The following is a 23129-nucleotide window of genomic DNA, read 5'->3' on the forward strand; positions in this document are numbered from 1 at the left end:
CCTAGATTTTGAAACTCCAGGGGAAGACCAGGGAGAAGGATCCAGGTAGGAACCACTGCACCTAAATCCTTCCACGTGTCAAGATTTGGCTTCCATTTACAAAGGGAGAGGAAGTTACTGCTCCCATAATTCTAGAACCCATCCGTTAGGATGTAAGCCGTATCCTCTTGATTAATAAATCTAAAGAGGAAAAGTCCATTTGACATAGCATTTATAGATACACTTACTTTTAGTTTCCACTTAGTTTCTACCCACTTCCTAACCTAGTCCTAAGAGGGGCAAAAAGCAAGGAACTTACCCACTAAAGAAAGGCTTAGCTTTGCAATAGTTGTATTCAACAACACATTAGAGATATCCATTTGATGTTATTTGACCACATATTCCACTTGAGAAGTAGGAGTATCAGACACTTTTCCCATCTTATCTGGGCTCCCACTAATGAGTTTATCTGTAGTATTAAAATTGTTATTTCCAAAATATCTATTTATTTCTTTTAAATTCAATTCTCAATTCTCAATTCCATTTTATTTATATAATTTAATTAATTAAAATAAATTAGGATTACATAATAAATTATGTTTTTTATATTTATAAATATGAAGATAGTACTAAAATTATTATTTTGAAAAAACCTATGAAAGATTTATTTATGAAGTTCTATTAAAAAGTAATGAATGAGAATAAATATTCTTTTACATTTTCAATTCTATAATGTTTCTCATTACTTAAAAAATAAAAAATATATCAAAGTAACTTCTCATATTTATAGATATCAATATAGTAACAATTTTTTTACTTTTTATTTAATTTCTATTTGTTGCCTTTACATTCAATTTTCAATTTTATTATATTTTTATAATTTATTTTTGGTAGGTAAATAGTAGTAGGGGGATGGACCCATTCATATTAAAAATGGAAGAGTTATTACACTTGGTCATGGTAGTAAGCCACCAAAGCCCATTAACAGACACTACACAAAAAAAATATAACCAACCTAGCATAATACTATATCTTGGCGCACTAGGTCAAAAATCCCAAATCTCATCAAAGAAAAACACACCCATTAATAGGTGGTTGAAACAATGCAGAGAGTCTTTTAGTCTAAAACAGAGATAGGCCCAAACATTAAATGATTTTAGGAAATTGCTCCAGCTTTAGAATGGGAGCGAAGTTACATATTGAATTTTACCACATTTTCTTCATCTTTCTTTGAACCACTATGTATTTTTCTCTTCGGATTCTAGTGTTGAGGATCTCCTCTTTCTTCTAAAAGAATTAATCTACTACCCTTAAAGCCTATCTCTTTTTCTCAGAAGCACCATTCCTAAGCTCTCAATCTACTTGACTAATATTTTATTAGGGACCTCTATAGATTTGCCTCTATCACTTCCCATAGAAGAATTAACTACCTTTCCCATTGGGACTTCTCCAATATTATGAGAAGATGGGTCATAGAGATGACTATTATATTCTATAGGATCTACTTCAATGGAATCACAATCCTTAGCCTCCTCATCCTTATCCATCGAGTATTGTTGCATGGAGACATCTTTCCACCATGTGGCCTAGTTACTAGATGTCCATTTTGTACAATGGGCATCAATTTACCCCATGTTGTAGCATCAACAACATCGACTAGGGATACCTTCATAGTCAACAACTTGATTCCAACATCCATTTCTTGTGTTTAGTGATATCTCAAGAATGAGGTTTTTAGTGATTTCGATATCCACCAAAATGTGGCCATATGTTGTGTAAAAAAATTCAGGATCCCTCATCAATCCATAGAAATTTCCCAAGTAAATTTTTTATACTTTGAAACAAGAGTCAATTTACCAAAGCTAAAAAGGGAGGTTCGCGATCCTTACCCAAGTCAAAACCCAAAAAAATATTCTTCATTTAGATTGAAAGCATGGTCCCATGATTTCAGCATTAAAAATGTTCCTTACAATCCCATTGGTAATCACAAAGGATGGAGGGAAAATCCTCTAATTTACCAAACACCATAATGAAGGACCCCCATGCACAAGGGTATATCTACAAATTGTCTTTCATAATAGGGATCCAAGTATCAAAGATCCATTTCTGTAACTCTGTTAAACTCACCCACAACTGATGAAATTTCCCAATTAGACCATTTTTTGCAGATTAATTTGCATTTTCATCAACCTCCTATAGAACATCCTTCTCGAAATCAATTTGTAGAAGGGTTTTGGTAGACTGCATCACACGGGTTTTTTAATTTCCCCATCTTATGAGCCCTCTGATCCACACCCACCAACCCAAAATGTCATCTTTCATATCCTGGATCGACCCAATAGGGGATGATGGATGTTTCTCACCATTGGGAACCCTAGTTCACAAATTAGAAGCCCTAAGCAAGCCCACCCAAGCACCGATCACCACCTAAGAAAGCTTCGTAGGGCTCCTAAGACCATTGGCCTGAGGGGGAAAATAACTACTTGGGCAAGAGCTCATGGACCAATGCATAGTTAGCACACATCAACTTGCCTAGATGCATTGTAGGATGCCCTTGTTTTGGAGTCACATGAAAGTGACATTGCAATGTGAAAAATTACAATCTCATGCAAAACATTATATTAATATTTCTATAGTTTAATTACGTAATAAATTAAGATTATGAACCAAATGAAACCTTAAACCTAGACCAAATTGACTACTACCCCTAACACCAAAATAAAATAAACCTTAACCATAAACTAAATTGAAATCTATGAATAAAGAAAAAAGTGATCAATAAGTATAAAGATGTTTCTATACTTTCAATTCCATGATATTTCTAAAATTTAAGTAGTTAAGTAAATTAAGATTATGTCAAAATTATTTTTTCATATTATAAATATGAATATTAGTAACACAATTGTTTGTTTTAAATATTTATTATTTTCTTTTACATTTAATTCTCAATTCCGTAATGTTTCTATAATTTACTTACAAAAAAACATTAAGATTATATTAGAATTATTTTTCCATATCTATAAATATGAATATAGTAAGAAAATTATTATTTTTTATATACAAGATTTCTTTTTTCCTATTATATATAATATTTTATGATTTTTTTGAAAGTGGACCAATATGATTAGCAAATAAAATTGGGAAAACATATCTATTTTTTTCCATGAAGAATAAAAATAATTCAATACTAAGGCTTGGAATGTGATGAAGGATGGTGAAATTTCTTGACCTTCACATATACTTAATATAGTCTATCATTAAAAAAATGGATCCTGGAAATTCTAGAAATATTAATTCATAAACTATCACGTAATTATTATAAAATTCTTTCAAATCTAACTAGGTGATAATTTCTTGAATCACACTATAATCTATAACAAGTTTAATTGTAACCTTAACCCTCAATTGAAATCTAATCTTAATCTTAATTAAATATTAAACCTAATTAAACTTTAACCCTAACCATGAAATGAAATCTACTATAAAACTCACACTAAACCAAATCAAACCCTAACCCTAAACCTAACTAAACAATAAATCAAATTTAATCCCAATCCTAGCCCTAATCCTAATCAAACCAAATTGAACCCTAACACAAAAACCACTTTGAACCTTAATCTTATAACAATTGAACCTAACCCTAACACTAAGACAAATTGAACCTTATCACTAAACCAAATGGAACCCTAAGCCAAATTCTATTCAAAATCAAAATCAAATTCAAATCTAACCTATACCAAATTAAACCTAAATTTTTAGGTCATGCAAAATCATATTGAAGATAAAGAAATAATCATCTTAGAAATAAAATGAAATATTGAACCAATTTGAATCCTAACCTTAAACCTAAACCAAATTACACATTAAACTAGATTAAACCCTAACCTTAATACTCAACCAAATTAAACCTTAATGCTAAATCTTGAATTGAGCTTATACTAACACTATTTAATTTATTTTTAATTAAATGGCAACGGTAATTAGTATCTTATCAAGTGATCTCATTTCTAATTAATATATTCTCATTACATATTTTTAAACTAGTAAAATCTAATCCATCACAAATCTAAAACAAAATTAACCTTTCACCCTAACATCAAACATAAGTGAACCCTAATACTAAGCAAAATTGAAGCCTAATTCTAAACCCAAACCTAAATTGCACTCTAACACATATAAAACCTTAATAAGGCAAGCAACCACAGCCCAAGCGTGAAGTGACTGGGGAGTTTGAAAGGAAAACGAATAAACGACAATGACTTCTCCTCTAGAGTTTTCCACAGAAGCGTTTCATTGCAGAGGCCGAGGCATATGTGAAAATGTCCGGAATGTATAAATTATATCTCTAGGTGACGAAGGCCACCTAAAAGAGGTTTGTCTTTCCGGAAATGATAGACTGGGCAAGCCTGAGTACTTATTCAACTCTTGATCTTCATAAGACTTATTCGTAGTACTTTCTGATAACTGTTGGCCATTGTAATCACCCGAAGTTCATACAGAAGAGATTTGCTCGATCGCAGGTTGCAAATCACGAAATTCAGCATCATCCCAAAGTTTTGATTGCTTCCAGGTATTATCTTCTGTGGGTAGTGAAATCATCTTCTCAGTTTGAATATCATTTGGAATTACCTTGCAGTGAAGAGGAATCTGGTAGTCAATCTTCTAAAACTTCGAAGCAGAGAATACTTAAGAGAATCCTATTGCTTTTATGGACAGACCGAATTGGAGGTACAAGGCAATTTGATTTTGGGCACCTATACCGTAATTAGCGTGCGATGTTAGCTGCATGGCTCGTTCCCAAAGGAATGTTGACTATGTACACTCGAATATTTAAAATTATTTATACTGTAAACAGCTAAGTTAAGTGCTTAAATTCTCTTGCTGAGCTTAGACGAAAACATTCTAGCTGTTTAGAAAAGCCTTGACTGCTTCGATATACCTCTCTTCTATTCTGAACTATGATTTTATGACATTAATGTACATAGTGACGAAGCACTATCGAGATTATGAATACAACCAAGACATGTCATAGCATTTCTCTAATCTTACAATTTAGATTATTCTATTATTTTCTATGTAAATGTTTGTCATCATTAATGTTTCTTATTATATTTCATGATCTATTATTAAAATGAATTGAATGAATTAATGAAAAATGTTTCATGAGAAACACTATTTACAAAAAACACATTATCAAATTCAGAAATAAAAACTAATTTATCATGAACTATAAAAATTTCATTTGTATTAATTTTACAATAATGTTTTGGATATCAATCTTTATAAATAAGATTTTTTTTTGACGCAAGAGTGTCCTACAAGAACCCAGTATGGACCCAATTCCACTAATGTGCGAGCCTTCACTGAGCATCACGAGCCTTATGGAGCATATTGAAGTTAGAAGTCGACAAATTACAGATATAAAGTGATGTAGGAGCATCTCGGGTTAGTCAACGATCAACCTCAACCAAGAAAAATATTTCCGTTGTTTGTTTCAATTTTGGTTTGTCTCAGTTTGTTTAACATCTCTCCATCAAATTTGCAGGATCTCAGTCTTCACTTTCAGGTTGGCACATCACTAAGTAATCCATCCACAATGGCATCGACATAAAATTAAAGCTCCACTGTTGAGCCTCCTTAAGATTAATGTTTTGACTGCATCATGATCCCATTGCTAGTTATACCTATTTGAGGAAAATAATGAAAGAAGAGATGTCATTTCAATAATTTTATTTAGCTCATCATAATAGCATCAAGGAAGGTGATGAATGAAACAAATTTAAAGAAAATTTCATAGTGTTTTCTAAGCATCCTTTTTGCACGATACAAACATCAATAGAAGCATAGTCAGGGTTTGCAATCTAGCTAAAAGAATGCCTCAAAATATTAAATCAAATTGTAAGATATGCACAAAATGGATATATCAATAGGACTTTAGAGACTTACAAGCTGTTAATGAACATTTTCTAATCAAATTGTAAGATATGCACAAAATGGATATATCGATAGGGCTTTAGAGACTTACAAGCTGTTAATGAAATTTTTTTATTTTATGTATTATTTTTTGGAAAGCTTTGTTTATTTTTAGCCAATCAAGGAGGATTTGGTTTTAAATCTATCTTTTCTATTTCATTTGGTTTTAGTCTTTTATTTTCTTTATTTTTGGCTTTAACAGAGGTTTTATATATGTTTGTAAACTATCAATCAATTAATGAAATAGTTCTCATTCTTCTTGTTCTAAAATTCTCTTTTGTTAATTTGCAAGCTCTGTTCTTTATGTGAGTGAAAGATTGTAGCAAATAATAAGGTGAGTAAAAAGAAGAGGACGAGGTGGGTCATGAGGAGGCCCATTTTTTATTTTATTTTTGGAATGATATTGGGAAGAGAGCTATGGGATGTGGAGACTTTCATTGAAGAAGGATAGTGGTAGTTGAACGGCAAAATAAGTGAGGGAAATCCACACAAATGGACTGAAAGGAGAGGAAGAAATGGCCAGGTTGGACAATCATTTGGTGAATGAAAGCGATGGAGGTGAAAGTACCAGGTAGGTTGAGGTATTGGAAGAGGAGGTAGATCAGAAGGAAAAAGGTTAAAGAGATTGAGAGAATTGAAGAAATGTTTAGTGCGATAGAAAAGCAAGTTGTAGTAGTCAATATTGAAGAGGATGAAGAAGATGTGAATTTAGTGATGGAATGTTAAAAGGTTGAAGATGATGAAGTGGATGTTGGAGTGGTAGAAGAGCATGAAGTAAAATTAAAAAATGTTGAGTTCAGTTTGTGTTTATTTGTAAGATTGAAAGTAAGAGAGAGTGCAATTGTAGATATGCATATGGATGTTGAGTGTTTACATGTAGAGCATGTTGAGGATGTTGTAGGTCATTGGTGGAGGTGGTTGGTTTGTGGTGGATAAGATTCCATTGAGGAGAGGAGAGTAGAGGGTATTTGGAGGAGAAGAAGAGAGAGCCTTTGCCAATTGAGGATGGTATTTGGTGCATAGGAATTCATGAAATGGAAGAGGAGAAGAAGAGAGAGCCTTTGCCAATTGAGGATGGTATTTGGTGCATAGGAATTCATGAAATGGAAGAGGAGAAGAGAGAGCACTTGGTGGAGGAGGTTGGAAAGAGTCCTAGTTAACTTCTAGAAGAGGTGAAGGTAGATGACTTATGATGTACCTGAAGCAATAATGAGGTCTGTTGTAGGTTGCATACAACGTAGAAGAGTAGTTTGACTACTTAACCCCATTTTGTGAGCTTATGCTCACAAATATCCTATCTGTCATGTTTAATATAACATCAACCAAAACAAAATTAAAAATTGTAGTGTTTGCTTGAAGTTTTGTTTGTCTTGGTTTGTTTAGCATCTCTCCAACTAATTTGAAGGATATTAGTCTTCACTTTCAGGAAGGTTCATCATTGAGTGATGCATCAACAATGGCATTTCCATGAAATTAAACTCCACTTTTGGGCCACCTTAAGACTAATGTTTTGATTGCATCATGATCCCATTGCTAGTAATACCTATTCGAGGGAAATAATGAAAGAAAAGTTATCATTTAAATAATTTTATTTAACTCATCATAATGACATCGAGAAAGGTTATGAATAGAATAGATTTTAAAAATGTTTCACAATGTTTTCCAAGCATCCATGCTACACGATATGGACAAAAGTAGAAGCATAGTTAGGGCTCATGGTCTACCTAAAAGAATGCCTGAAAATATTTAATCAGATTTTAAGATATGTACAAAATGGATCCGTTGATAGGATTTTAGTGAATTTCGAGCAAATGACTTTGGTGGAATGAAGTAAAATTATAGAAAGCCTTTTCCAACTATTACATAGAGCTTTAATGGAGTTTTGGAGTAGAGTCTACACATCATTGTAGGATTTTTGTTTGACATTATAATTACAATTACCCTCAGATACATATGCAATATTTGGAATTTTAACCCAAGTCACATCCAATAGTTTGAATTCTATTTGGTGAAAGGAAGTAATGTAAAGGGAAACAAAACATGACAAGGAAATTGCCCTAAGAGAAGATTGACATAATTCAACTAAAAGGTAGATTAAAGAAATGAATAGATAGAAAGGAATCAATAACAATAAAAAAAGAAATGATGGGAAGGCAGATTTAAAAGAGTGTGATGTAAGAGGCATGAAGAGGGTTTGACATAGTGGAGGTACTAGCCCAAGGGAGATATGTGAAGTTTTGTAAAAGTGTGTGTGGCAGTAACCCATGGAAGAGAGTACATGGTCAAAGGCAATTAGAGAGAGATGTAAAAGTTGTTAATGTAATTATTATATTGCAAATTTAGAGTGAATGAATTATATTGCTGTAGAAATAGTTGGATTAATTCTTCAAAAGTTTTTATTCCCATAGGTAGGCTTGAGAACCATTCCATAGCTTGCCCCCCTAAACTTCTCGAGAAAAGGCACATGAGATATGTTTGGTCATGCATGAACTCCATACATAAAGAACAAAATCTTCTGAGATGATCTTGAGGATCTATATTCCTGTCATATTTGTCAAGCTTAGGCATTTCTACTTTTGAGGGGAATGGAGGCATGTAAAGGTTTTTGTCAAATGGGAATGGGCATATTGTGTCTAGAGAATATTGTTTTGGTGATTTATCTTTATTTTTCAGTTCTGTGATCTTAGTTCATAACACTTGTAATTGTTTTCTTTACCATTCCTAATGGTGTCTCTTCCTCTTTAGTGATGAGGGTCTCCACATTATAACCAGTAGGAAGCTTAGCGCCTTGTTTTGATAGTTCTAGGAAATAGTATCCTTTTTCTCTAGCTATGGTAACCTTCATCATTTTTCAAAAACCTTTATCCTTTGACATTTATGTATTTCGACCTCTGGAGGTTCAGAGGCTTCAAATTCACTTGATGAGGACTCATTATCAGTGGCATGATTGCTAAGGTTGTCATAAGTGTCTCGTTTACTAGCTTGTCTTTATTGCCTTTCTCCAGACATGGTGGGAGATAGGGGCTGACCAAAGATTGGTAGATCGTAAACTGGCATTTGTGACGATGACGGTTTATTTGAGACGAGGTTTTCTACAAAGAATGGATTGTCATTTGATGAAAAGGGTGTTCCTTTTCTTGTGTTTGTTTTGCTACGAGAACTTGTGGTTTGAATTGTCATTTAGAACCGACAGGACCAAGAGCTAGATGTGTTGCAAAAGTCAAGATCAAATTGTAACTAGTCATTCATTTAGCATAGTGATTGAGTGAAGTAACTAAGATTTGGTCTGGTTTCAGGAATGATCTATCTTGTGTAAGACGTTAGCTAAGTTAACTTAGGTTTGATAATATGTTGATTGAACTAGCTGAGAGATGATCGACAAAATCATGCAATGCAATGATAGGGGTACACTATCAAGGTTGTTTATGCTCAGGAGGATGATAACCAGTTTTAGGCTTGTTGTAGGCTATTTTAGGCAAGCTTGACTATTCTAGACTAACAAAATCAAAGATTCGTACGACAGGTTTTCTAGGACCAAACGATAGTGTAATAGCTTCAAGAAAATGATAGTATTGTTTCGTACGAGTTTCTACCTAAGACCATACGATAGATGCGTATGTTTGAAACAACAAACTATTCAATGCAATGAATTATTGTATGACACAAAATGCAAGACAAAATGATAGTTCCCTAAATAGGATGATAGATATTCAAGTATCGTACGACACATAATTCAGGCTTAAACGTCAGAATGTTAGTATTGATGGAATATCATACGACATAGAATTTGAAGAAAAATGATAGAACAAAAGGCTTGTACGACTGTGTTTAGACAAAGATTAAATTTTGAGTTTTTGATGACTTAGTATGACTAGTTTTGAGGCGGACTAAGCTTTTATTGACAGACAAAGACTAGTTTTTGACACTGACAAAGTTTATCACTGAGTTAATTGGTATTGTTTTCTCCATTTTTGGTATTCTAGTTTCAGTTTCATGGATGAAAATACAGAAAACACGTAATACGAATAATAATTTCAATCACCACATGCAAACCCTATGGAAGTTGGCTTAGAGAAGAAAACCTTTGCTTGCTGACTTAGGTACACACCCAATAGCTAATCAGAATATGGCCACTGAGTCTCACACAATGGATTCTCAATGCCGTATTAGCCGACTCCAAATGCTAATGGGGGCAAGATATGGCAAGTGTTTTTGGAGAGTTACTATCTCTCTTACACAAATATTATCAACCTTTCGGGGGTGAACCGGGTAGCTTCTAATTTGAATTGGAACTAGTAAGGGGTCCATTCGGCACGTCGAGGTATAAACTCAATTAAGAGGTCTCCCAGCCTTGAAAACCAAGGTTTAATATACCCAAAGGTACAAAGGAGAGCTATTCCCAAGCACTGTTGTTGACATGGTTTTCATCAAATCACGTTTGCTTTATAGTGGGTTGGAGTACTTGGCATTTAGCCATTCCCACTTGGGTCGTTCCCCTCTCACCAACCATAATGGCTATAGAGTTATTAGATCCTCGAGAGGGAAGGCCCGCTAAAGATGTACAAATCTCAAACTTAAAGAAAATGCCTCAAGGGTTTGGATTTCTCATTGTCTTAAAACACAAAATACAAATTTGTTCTTTAACTAGATAGCAAGTTAGGTGCCTGAAAATGAATTTAAAGAATACATCATGTTTGGTTGATTCTCTTTAGGCAACCTGCAAAAAGAACGCATCAGTAGTCATGTTGTTTTTATTCTTTGGCAGGCATATGTTTGATTGATAAATTCTTGGACAAGCATCCTGCAAGAAACTGGTTAGGCTGTAAAAATCTCAGGCAGATAGAAGACAATTCAGGGTTAGCGTTAGTGTAATCAAAATTGGATAGAAAACATGAAGAATGAAACTTGTTTTAACCCAACAAAATACAACATCGTATGACAATTCTCATAGAGTAAAATGACAAAAGCCTTTTATCGTACAAGTTAGAACTAAGCATGAAACAATAGAAGACAAAATCAGATATTCAGAACATAATGTCATATGAGTCCATTTACTAGTTCATACAATAAAATAGAGACTTTGATAGAATGTCGTATGATACAGTAATACCACTCGTATGATATTTCACAGAGATTGTACGGATGAAACCTGCAGGATAAAAAAAAATGATTTTGAGGCTGAAGTATTGAATTCTGGGCCCCATAGTAGGCACCAAAAATGTGTGTGTAAAAAGTGAACCTATATCTGTATCTGGAATACACAACACTTCAATTAATTCATTAGATGTATTGTTAGTAAATCAATAATCAATGAATAATAAACCATTACAAAGTGACCTATTGCCTTCTAGTAGATGCGAGTTTAGATTGCTCTCAGATTGCTAAGCTATCTCATGACTAGACAACACCTAAACGAAGGATTTTTAAATATATATGAGCATGAATATGAGCTAAATGGATGCAAGATTTAAGCTAGATATGCAAGATTAATCTAATACGATTTAAGCAATATATGAATATTTAAGCTAAATGATTTAAGGAATATATGAATATTTAAGCTAAATGATTTAAGCAATATGAAATAACTAATATGCAATATCTCAATGCAAATTCTCAATGAACCTAGAGCAAAAACAACATAATAACAATATATTCTCCAGGATTTTTTAATGAGAGATGAGAGCCTGAATTTATAGAAAATTCAGAAAGAAACCAATGGCTGGATCAAATGATGATGAGCGGTCAAGATTTTCCAAGAGGAAGCACAATCTAGGTGAATTGATGTGATTGGACGCTTTTATCAATTTTAAAGGAAATTGAACTAAAATTAAGATAAAATCAGAAGAAAAAAAACTGATTTATTCTCTATTTCATTCAATTTTAATATTTATTTGTTTTAATTGCTTTCTTTGAGATTATTTATCAATTTTTAATTTGTTTTTCAAGATTATCTCCAATTGATTTCTTTTCTCAAATTTTAATTCTTTTTTTTTTTGTCAATTAATTCCTTTTTTGATTTGTTTTCTCAATGTTGAAGAGGCTAAAGAAGATGTTAATGTCGTGATTGAAAATGAAAAGGCTATAGATAATGAAGATGAGCATGAAGTGGATGTTGGAGCAGTAGAAGAGCATGAGGTAAAATTTGAAAATGTTAAGTTCAGTTTGCATTCATTTGCAAGATTGAAAGTAGGAGAGAGTGCAATTGTAGATTTGCATATGGATGTTGAGTGTTTGCATGTAGAGAATGTTGTAGGGCATTAGTGGAGGTGTTCGGTTTGTGGTGGACAAGATTCCATGAAGAAAGAGAAGAGAATAGGGAGTATTTGGAGGAGAAGAAAAGAGAACCTTTGGGAAAGGAGGATAGTCTTTGGTTTATATGAATCCAAGAGAGGGAAGAGGAGAAGAGAGAACACTACGTGGAGGAGGTCGACAACAGTCCTAGCTAAGTGTTAGAAGGCATGAAGGAACAAGACTTTTGGTGTACATGAAGAAGTAAAGGATTCCTAGAAGAGTATACTCACTACTTAACCCCATTTTGAGAGATTGTGCTACAAAATTTCCTACCTGATATGTTTGATGCGAGAACATCTTGTGTTGATCGATGATCACAATCAACCCAAATTTATTTATTTATTTTTGTTTCAATTTTGGTATCCCTCCATGTAGTTTCTAGGATCTGAGTCTTCACTTTTAGGTGGAGACATCATTAAGTGATCCATCCACAATGGCATTGATGTGAAATTAAAACTCCACTTTTGAGCCTCCTTAAGATTAACGTTTTCACTACATTCTAATCCCATTACTAGTTATACCTCTTTGACATAAATGATCAAAGTTAAGCTATCATTTGAATAATTTTATTTGACTCATCATACTTGTATCGAGAAATGTGATGAATGGAACAAATGTAAAATAAATTTCATAATATTTGCCAAGCATCCTTGCAGCATGATATGCACATGCATAGAAGCATAGTCAAGGCTCGCGAGTTTTCTAAAAGAATGCCTCAAAATGTTGAATTAGATTGCAAGTAGAAGCATATGTGTAAGTATAACCCATGTCACATGCACAAGTTTGAATTTTGTTTGGTGAATAAATAAATGAGGGAGGCAAAATGACAAAGGAATTCAGAGGAAGTAATATTATACGAGCCAAAAGGTGAAAAGAAAACCGCCATAGGAGAAGACAAAGACACAATCCAACCGAAAGGTAGATTCAAGGAATGAAAAGACAAAGGAATCGATAAAAATAAGAAATGAAAGGATGGGTAGGAAGATTTAAAAGAGTGTGACGTAAGAGGAGCGAGGAGGTCAAGACATAGTGTTTGGCTGCGTAATAATGTGTGGAATGACTCGTTGAAGAGAGCGCAAGGTTAGAGGTAATTGGAGAGAGATGTAAGGAGATGGAAAGTGGAAACTGCATAAAGAATAAGACGTTGGAGCAAACTTTAGGGAATAAATTATATTGCATTGTTCCCGCCTTCTTTTAAGAGAGTCTATGCTTTAGTATGTTGTGTTTTTTGAGTTTGAATTTGTAGATTAGGGTGAATTGTTTGTGTCTTGTATCATAAAGTTTCCTCTAATTAAAGGTTGGTTAGCATCAAGATTTTTCTTTTAAATATTACATAAGTCTCATCTAATTTCATTTCTCTCTCACTCTTTTAACATTCATTTATATCTCCTTCTTTCTTGATATCTATCTATATCTCATTATCAATACCTATCTTTATTATCCACTCCATATCTCCCACTCTATATCTCTATCTTGTTATTTCTCTTTCTCAAATCAGATTACAACCATATTACAAACTCAAAATTCTCGCATATCATTTATTTTACAATTTTTTTATAATGATTGTTTTCCTAAAAATAATATCAAATACAAAAATTTCACCAAAACAAGGATTGAAAATAGAAGGGTGATAAATATGATACAACGAACAAATGGATCTAATACTAAATATGTATTCAATGTAGGAATTCAACCTACCATTAATGTTGGTCTTTCCGTATCTAGAGTAGGATCCGTAGCTTAGATGAAAGCTATGAAACAAGTAGCTAGAAAAATTAAATTAGAATTAGCTCAACTTGTAGAGTTAAAAGCTTTTGCACAATTCGCTTTTTATCTTGATAAAGTTACACAAGATCAATTGGCCAGAGGACAACAATTACACAAATTGCTCAAACAATCTCAATCAGATTCTTTAACAGTGGAAGAACAAATAGCTATGATTTATACTAGAACAAATGGATATCTAGATGCATTAGAGACCATACAAGTTAAAAAAATTATCCTTAAGTTGCATGAGTATTTAGTAAAAAAAACCCCAGTTTGGAGAAATTATACATTCTACTAGGATATTGACGGAACAAGCAAAAGGCCTTTTAAAGGGAACAAGATAAAAGAGTTTAACAATCATTTTGCAACATTTACAAAGCATAATGCATTATTACGTCCAATAGGATTGGAACCTATACTTAAGGTTTAGAAAACCTCGGTCCTATCCATTAGACGATGGACACTTTATTTTCATTATTCCATGAAATACTTTATCGGGAACAAAAAAGTATGATTTTTTCTCCATCCACAACTAGATCCAGGAAAGAAAGAGAAAGAATAGATATGTAACATGGTCATAAAAAATTCATGTGAATGAGAAAGAAGTTGACATGAAAAATTTGAATAAGGAATGGCAAGACTTGAAAAATTAAAAAATTTAACGCAAAAAAACAAATACAGGACGATTTGATGGATTTACGAAAAAAGAAGCAGCAATCCTCAAGAGAGAATGGAAAAAATTTTAGGAAGATATAAGGGGTATTAGATACATGACAAAATTACCCAATATTATAATAATTCCTCATAAAAAAGGAAAGTATACTGCTATTCGGGAATGTAGAATTTTGGGCATTCCAAAAATTTGCTTAGTTGATACAGATTGTGACCCAGATCTCGTGGATATCCCAATCCCAGCCAATAATGATGGTAGAGGACCAATCCGATTGATCCAAAATAAATTAGTTTTAGCAATTCACGTAGGTAGAGAATTGTACTATAAAAAGTGAAAAAAAAAAAGAGAAGCTAGAACTAAGTTGGCTACTATTCCCATATCTTATAGAATAGATTAAGAGAAAATATTTTTATAGAAATAAAGAAATCTTCTTAATCAATCAAATAATCATTCCATTATTTTATTTCGTATCCTGACTGATGATAGTGTAAATAATTGAGGAATCGGTTATTGAACCAAAATAATTTCTTTTTGAAGTTCATCTTTCTATATAAAGGGTAATATGGATATTGTACAATTTCCTATTAACATGACGAATTATTTCTACTAGATATCTAGTGTGGAAGTAGGTCAGCATTTTTATTGGCAAATAGGGTTGTTTCAAGTTCATGCACAAGTACTTATAACTTCCTAGATTGTAATTGTTGTCTTATTAGGTTCATCTACTTTAGCTGTTCGAGACCCACAAATTATTCTAAACGAAGCACAAAATTTTGTGGAATATGTTCTCGAATTAGTTATGCGGGGAAAACTATAGTTCTACAGGGGAAACTATACGTTTGCAAAAATTGGATTTATTTTGTGCGGAGTTCCTGATTCTCCCCCAGTAATATTCTATTACCGGGAATAATACCAATTCTTCTTCCTTTCTAAGGAATACCTACAGTAATGCTGACTACTCTCCACCATTCCATAAAAATGATTGTATCCTCCTAAGTAAAATTAAATAAATTGTCTACTCCTAATTCAATTATATAAATAAAAAGGTGTACTTTTTTTATTTCTACTAAATCAACTAGCCATAGCTATGGAACCCTATTCCTAATAAATCAACCTCTAAGTAAACAGTCCAATCTAGAATAAATCCTAGAGAAGAAACAATTGCTTGTTTTTCCCCTTTCAACCCTTGTTTATTCTAGTATGTAGATAAATTGCAAATATAATCCAAGTTATTAATGCCCAAGTCTCATTTGGATCCCAGTTCCAATAAGATCCCCATACTACCTATAGTTAAAATAGAAAATCCTAGACCAATAAGACCCTCATGCTTCGTTGGCCCATCTCACCCATACGACTCTCTAGTTTTTTGATCAGAATGAAGGAATCCCATTCACTTCTATTTTTCCCTCTTTTTAGTTATTAGTAGAAATAAAAAGAGGAAACAATGAATCTCATATTCCAACAAATCCCACATAGAGATATAGATAACACACATAAAGCTAAAGGAATTTCGTAACTAATAGCTTGAGTAGCAGCTCAAAGAGCACCTAAAAAAGAATATTTATTATTTGATCCATATTCTACTATAAGCAGTCCAAGGGGAGAAATACTTGAAATTGCAATCCAAAAAAGAACACCTATACTAAGATCCATTAAAATTACAGTGGCAACCAAAGGGAATTACTAAATAGCCTAAAAAAATAGGTATGACCACTACCACTGGTCCAATATTAAATAACAAAATATCCCCCCTATATGGAATAATATCCTCTTTTAGCAGTAGTTTTATTCCATCTGTCAAGGCTTGAATAATTCCCAAAGGACTAACATATTTAGGTCCAATGCATTGTTGTATTCCCGCAGATATTTTTCTTCTGAGCCATACAATAACTAATAATCCCGTCGTAATTCCCAATAGAAGGATAATTATGTTGATTAGAATCCTTATAAGACTATAGATTTCTTTTTAAAAACCCAATCAAGAAAATAAATTGATTGCTTGTTCTTCGAGATCTGCTATATTAATCACCATTTTAATGATCAACCTCTCCCATAATGATACCAGCCAAAATTGTCATGATATCAACTAATTTCATCCATTTAACCAGTTCAGGAGGGATCTACAAATTAATAAAACCAAGTGGTCGAATTTTCCATCTCTAGGGAAAAATATTATCATCTCCTATGAAAAAAATATCCTAGTTCCCCCTTGGGAGCTTCCACTTTGACGTAATGTTCTTGTTTTGATAAATCAAAAGTAGGGGAAGGTTTTTTATTGATAAATCGAGAAGAAAGAAAAGGTATCAAAGATAGAACAAACTCAAAATCCTTGCATATTATTTATTTTATAGTTTATTTTTTTAATGATTGTTTTCCTAAAAAATAATATCAAATACAAAAATTTAACCAAAACAAGGATTGTAATTAGAAGGGTGATAAATACCATACAACAAACAAATGGATCTAATACAAAATATCTATTCAATTTAGGAATTAAACCTACCATTAATGTTGGTCTTTTCGTATCTAGAGTAGGATCTGTAGATCAGATGAAAGCTATGAAACAAGTAGCCAGAAAAATAAAATTAGAATTAGCTCAACTTGCAAAATTAAAAGCTTTTGTACAATTCACTTTTGGTCTTGATAAACCTACACAAGATCAACTAACAAGAGGACAACAATTACATGAATTGCTCAAACAATCACAATGATATTCTTTAACAGTGGAAGAACAAATAGCTATGATTTATACTAGAACAAATGGATATCTAGATGCATTAGAGATCGTACAAGTTAAAAAATTCATCCTTAAGTTGCGTGAGTATTTAGTAAAAAATAAACCCCAGTTTCAAGAAATTATACGTTCTACTGGGATATTGACGGAATAGGCAGAAGGCCTTTTAAGAGAAGCTATTCAAGAAAATATACAACCTTTTCTTATGTTGGGAACAAGATAAAAGAATTTAATAATAATTTTGCAACATTTACAAAGCATAATGCATTATGATGTGCAATAGGATTGGAACCTATACTTAAGGTTTAGAAGACCTTTGTCCTATCCATTAGATGATGGATGCTTTATTTTCATTATTCCTTGAAATAATTTATCGAGAACAAAAAAGTATGATTTTTTCTCCATCCACAACCAGATCCGAGAAAGAAAGAGAAAGAATAGATATGTAACATGGGCACAAAAAATTCATGTGAATGAGAGAGAAGTTCACATGAAAATTTTGAAAAAGGATTGGCAAGACTTGAAAAATTAAAAATTTTAATGAAAAAAAATACGGGAGGATTTGATGGATTTACGAAAAAGAAGCAGCAATACTCAAGAGAGAATTGAACAAATTGTAGGAAGATCTAGGGCATATTAGATACATGACAAAATTTGCCGATATTGTAATAATTCCTGATAAAAAGGAGAGTATACTGCTATTCGAGAATGTAGAACTTTGGTTATTCGAACAATTTGCTTAGTTGATACAAATTGTGACCCATATCTCATGGATATCCCAATCCCAGCCAATAATGATGGTAGAGGACCAATCCGATTGATCCTAAATAAATTAATTTTAGTAATTCGTGTGGGTAGAGAATTGTACTATAAAAAGTGAATTAAAAATAAAAAAAGAGAAGCTAGAACTAAGTTGGCTACTATTCCTATATCTTATAGAATAGATTAAGATAAAATATTTTTATAGAAATAAAGAAATCTTCTTAATCAATCAAATAATCATTCCATTATTTTATTTCGTATCCTAACTAATGATAGTGTAAATAATTGAGGAATCGGTCATTAAACCAAAATCATTTCTTTTTGAAGTCCATCTTTCTATATAAAGGGTAATATGGATATTGTACAATTTCCTATTAACATCATGAATTATTTCTATGAGATATTTGGTGTGGAAGTAGGTCATCATTTTTATTGGCAAATAGGGGGGTTTCAAGTTCATGCACAGGTACTTATAACTTCATAGATTGTAATTGTTGTCTTATTAGGTTCAGCTACTCTAGTTGTTCGAGACCCACAAATTATTCTGAATGGAGCACAAACTTTTGTGGAATATGTTCTCGAATTAGTTATGTAGGGAAAACTATAGTTCTACAGGGGAAACTATACATCTGCAAAAAAATGGATTTATTTTTTGCAGAGTTCCCGATTCTCGCCCAGTAATATTCTATTACTGGGAACAATACCGATTCTTCTTCCTTCCTAAGGAAGACCTGCAGTAATGCTGACTAATCTCGACCCTTCCATAAGAACAATTGTATCCTCCTAAGTCAAATTAAATAAACTATTTATTCCTAATTCAATTATATAAATAAAAGGGTGTACTTTTTTTATTTCTACTAAATCAACTAGCCATAGGTGTGTAACCCTATTCCTAATAAATCAACCTCTAAGTAACAGGTCCAAACTAGAATAAACCCTAGAGAAGAAATAATTGCGAGTTTTTCCCCTTTTCAACCCTTGTTTATTCTAGTATGTAGATAAATTGCAAATATAATCCAAGTTATTAGTGCCCAAGTCTCATTTGGATCCCAGTTCCAATAAGATCCCCATGCTTCGTTGGCTCATACTACCCCAAAAAGTATACCTATAATTAAAATTGAAAATCCTAGACCAATAAGATCCACATTCTTCGTTGGCCCATCTCACGACTATCTAGTTTTTAAATCGGAATGAAGGAATCCAATTTTCTTTTGTTTTTCCCTCTTTTTAGTTATTAGTAGAAATAAAAAGAGGAAAAAATGTATCTCATATTCCAACAAATCCCACATAGAGATATAGATAACACACATAAAGCTAAAGGAATTTCATAACTAATAGCTTGAGCAATAGCTCAGAAAGCACCTATAAAAGAATATTTATTATTTGATCCATACTTTGCTATAAGCAGTCCAAGGGGAGAAATACTTGAAATTGCAATCCAAAAAAGAGAACCTATACTAAGATCCATTAAAATAATGTGGCGACCAAAGGGAATTACTAAATAGCCTAAAAAATAGGTATGACCACTACCCCTAGTCCAATACTAATTAACCAAATATCCCCCCTAGATGGAATAATATCCTCTTTTAGCAGTAGTTTTATTCCATTCGTCAAGGCTTGAATAATTCCCAAAGGACTAGCGTATTTAGGTCCAATGCATTGTTGTATTCCCACAGATATTTTTCTTTCAGGACATACAATAACTAATAATCCCATCATAATTCCCAATAGAAGGATAGTTATGGTGATTAGAATCCTTATAAGACTAGAGATTTCTCTTAAAAATCCCAATCGATAAAATAAATTGATAGCTTGTTCTTCGAGCTTTTCTATATTAATCACCATTTTAACGATCAACCTCTCCCATAATGATATCTATACTACCCAAAATTGTCATGATGTCAGCTAATTTCATCCATTTAACCAATTGAGGAGGGATCTACAAATTAATTAAACCAGGTGGTCGAATTTTCCATCTCTAGGGAAAAATATTATCATCTGCTATTAAAAAAAATTCTTAGTTCCCCCTTGGGTGCTTCTACTCTCACGTAATGTTCTTGTTTTGATAAAGCAAAAGTAGGGGAAGTTTTTTCACTAATAAATCGAGAAGAAAGAAAAGGTATCAAAGATAGAATACGAGCTTGCTTAACAACCCTAGCTATTAAGCGTTGTTTCAACATTAATCAATTCATTCAATGAGATAGTATTTTTCCTTGGTCGCTAATAAATTGATTAATTAAGCTAATATTTTTATAATCAATTTGCTCTCCAGGCCGAATTGGCAAGAAACATTTTTGAAAAGATGGCTGATTTGGGGAAAATTACTTAGATGTATTTTGAAAAGATGGCTTAGATCTATTTCAAAAATATGGTTTAGATCTATTTCGAAAATATGGTTTAGATCTATTCTGAAAATATGGCTTAGATCTATTCCTAAAAGAGGGAGATGTATTTCAAAAGGATGGCTTCATTTTATTCATACTTTGTTTTATGAACCTTTCAAATACTTTATTTTTTCAAAGTATTCCAAAAAGAAATATTGATAGTGACATATTTTGTTAAAATACAAAGATAGAGAAATATCTTTCATATATTTCTATTCCTCGGTAAAAATGATAGCTTCAATCTAATTTTTTATTTCTCCATGAATAGTATGCTTGTAACAATAAGGACAAAATTTCTTTAATTCCAATTGAAGAGGATTATTGTGTCGATTTTTTGTAGTCGTATATCTTGAAATACCCAGTGATTTTTTATTAACTCTATCTTGGGTACAACTAGTATGTTCTAAAGTAATTGCTACTTTTACATTTCCACCCTTGACCATATAACTTACTTTGGATATTGTATCTACTTCTTTTCTTTTCAATTTGGAAAAAAGAGAAGAAATAGAAGAAAGAGAAAGGAATAGAAGTTTTCGAAGAATGATTAAAGATTTTATTACTTAATTCATTCTCGTAATAAAATCTTTAATTAAAAGTTTTCAGTAGTTTACTACTTGAGGAACTTTTGGATCTAGATTTTTTTAATTATTCTAACTTCACCCCCCCTTGAATTCTAAAGAGATTGAATTTAATTTATTTTGTTTATCCAAGAAGAAAAGGAAATGAATCTAACATCATTTTTTTTGCATTTAGATTCGCGGGAGAGGAAAATGAAAGTAAAAAAAAGGGAAAAATCAGGGCATCTAGGAAAAAATGATTAATCTCAATTAATAAACCAGATAAAAATCCCAACGATAAAGCAACTAACACAGATGTTGTGGAAAGATATATTTTTATATCTTGCATTGTTCCTAATCTCTCCTTCTCAATCATGATGGATATATTATATGAGTAACTGCAAACAGATATTTGCACAAGTTGGCATTTTTTTTTTTCACAGAACATGGATAGTTTTAGATTCTAAATCGTCTAATGCAGTCTCAGATTCTAAATCTTCCAATACAAAATCTGATTTTAAAGAATACTTACAGTATTCATTAAACACTTTTGATAAAAAGACATTCTTCAACAAATAGAATCTCTTAAATGTTTTTTCAAAATGCTCATCAATTTGAATCTTGTATTTATTCAATATTAGTTGAATGAAAATTTTGATGTTATCATCCTTTGCTATTTGATTTGTATATTGATTATAAATATTGAGTAGCATAAAGAAAGAATGATGCTTTAATTTATCTTTGTAATTGAAGATCTTGTTCAATAATATATTCTTGTCGAGTTCATATAATTCATTCATGCAATAATCCAAATCCAGGATAATTTCATTATAGTAACCCCAATTAGGCTTAGTTATTGGTAGAGTAAACTGATCTGTTATTTTAAGAATAATTTTTTTCAATTGAAAATCATCATTTAATGTTAATTCTTCTTTATTTTGATCATAGGATGAAGAAGCTCTTGAAGATAAATTCTGATTCAGAAATCGAATACAATTTAATTGGTTTATCTCTTTTCTCAGATTCCATCCGATATCTGATTAAATATCATAATTTACTCAAGGATTTTTAATAAATGTTTTAACCGTCCATGAATCAACCATTCTATTATTTTCTAATTCCCTGAAATATTGAAAAGTGTCTTGTCTCCCTTTCAACAACTTGAATTTTTCACTGGGTTTCTTAGTATAATTAGTACTTATACATGATTCATCTATTGATAAATCATCATGCAACACCTGAATCAACCATGCCATTGTGACCCTGGTTTGTAATAGCTAGTTACCCTTTGGGGATATCTAGTTACCTATGGTTTGTATTTGTATTTTTAATACCTCATTTCTTCGTATGTAGCGAAGAGAAGTTAACAACTAAGTCAGGACCTTATCAGAGTCAAGACATTCTAATTTCTTCCCATGGACCTGATCAGACCTTTGGATCATCTATGTTATTTTCTCATTAGGTCTGACCTAATCTCTTTATTTAATACGTTACACCTAGTTTTCAAGACAAACATACATATTTATTAGCGACTAGGGAGCATGTTCATATTGATGAGTGACAGACTAGGGAGTCAGTTGTAGCATACATAATAGCTATTCTTATTAGCTAGCATCATACATAATGTATATCCCTCTAGCAGCTACTACTAGGATCAGGCACCTTAATGATTCAATTGAAGTTGATCTGGTTGTTTACTCAGTTGATTAAGAGCGAGACCCATATCAAGATGCAATTGACCTAGTAGTTGATCCAGAATCAGGTCCTAAAGAAGCTAAGGTATCAAAAGAAGTCCCACCACTAGCATCTAAGCAAGCAACAAAGAAAGGATAAAATATCAGGAGAGGCATAAGTAAGGGCAGGAGTAGCAGTTCCAGAACCAAGACCAACATAAGCACCTGTAGTAGTAGATCCATCTCCACCACCAGCACGAGTAGCATCAGGGAGTTGAAGTAGTCATTGAAGGACCTATTTCAGAGCTTGCTCTAGGGCAGTCCAATTGTTCCTAT

At 32.4% G+C, this 23129-nt stretch overlaps 2 pseudogenes; both read right to left on the bottom strand.

Moving 5' to 3' along the window:
• Positions 1-16102: 16102 nt before the first annotated feature.
• LOC131028952 (NAD(P)H-quinone oxidoreductase subunit 1, chloroplastic-like) lies at positions 16103-16715 on the bottom strand (annotated as a pseudogene).
• Positions 16716-19413: 2698 nt separating this feature from the next.
• On the bottom strand, positions 19414-20024 carry LOC131028944 (NAD(P)H-quinone oxidoreductase subunit 1, chloroplastic-like; annotated as a pseudogene).
• Between the last annotated feature and the right edge of the window lie 3105 nt (positions 20025-23129).

This window comes from Cryptomeria japonica, chromosome 1 (assembly GCF_030272615.1).
Source record: "Cryptomeria japonica chromosome 1, Sugi_1.0, whole genome shotgun sequence".
Classification (NCBI taxonomy): Eukaryota; Viridiplantae; Streptophyta; class Pinopsida; order Cupressales; family Cupressaceae; genus Cryptomeria; species Cryptomeria japonica.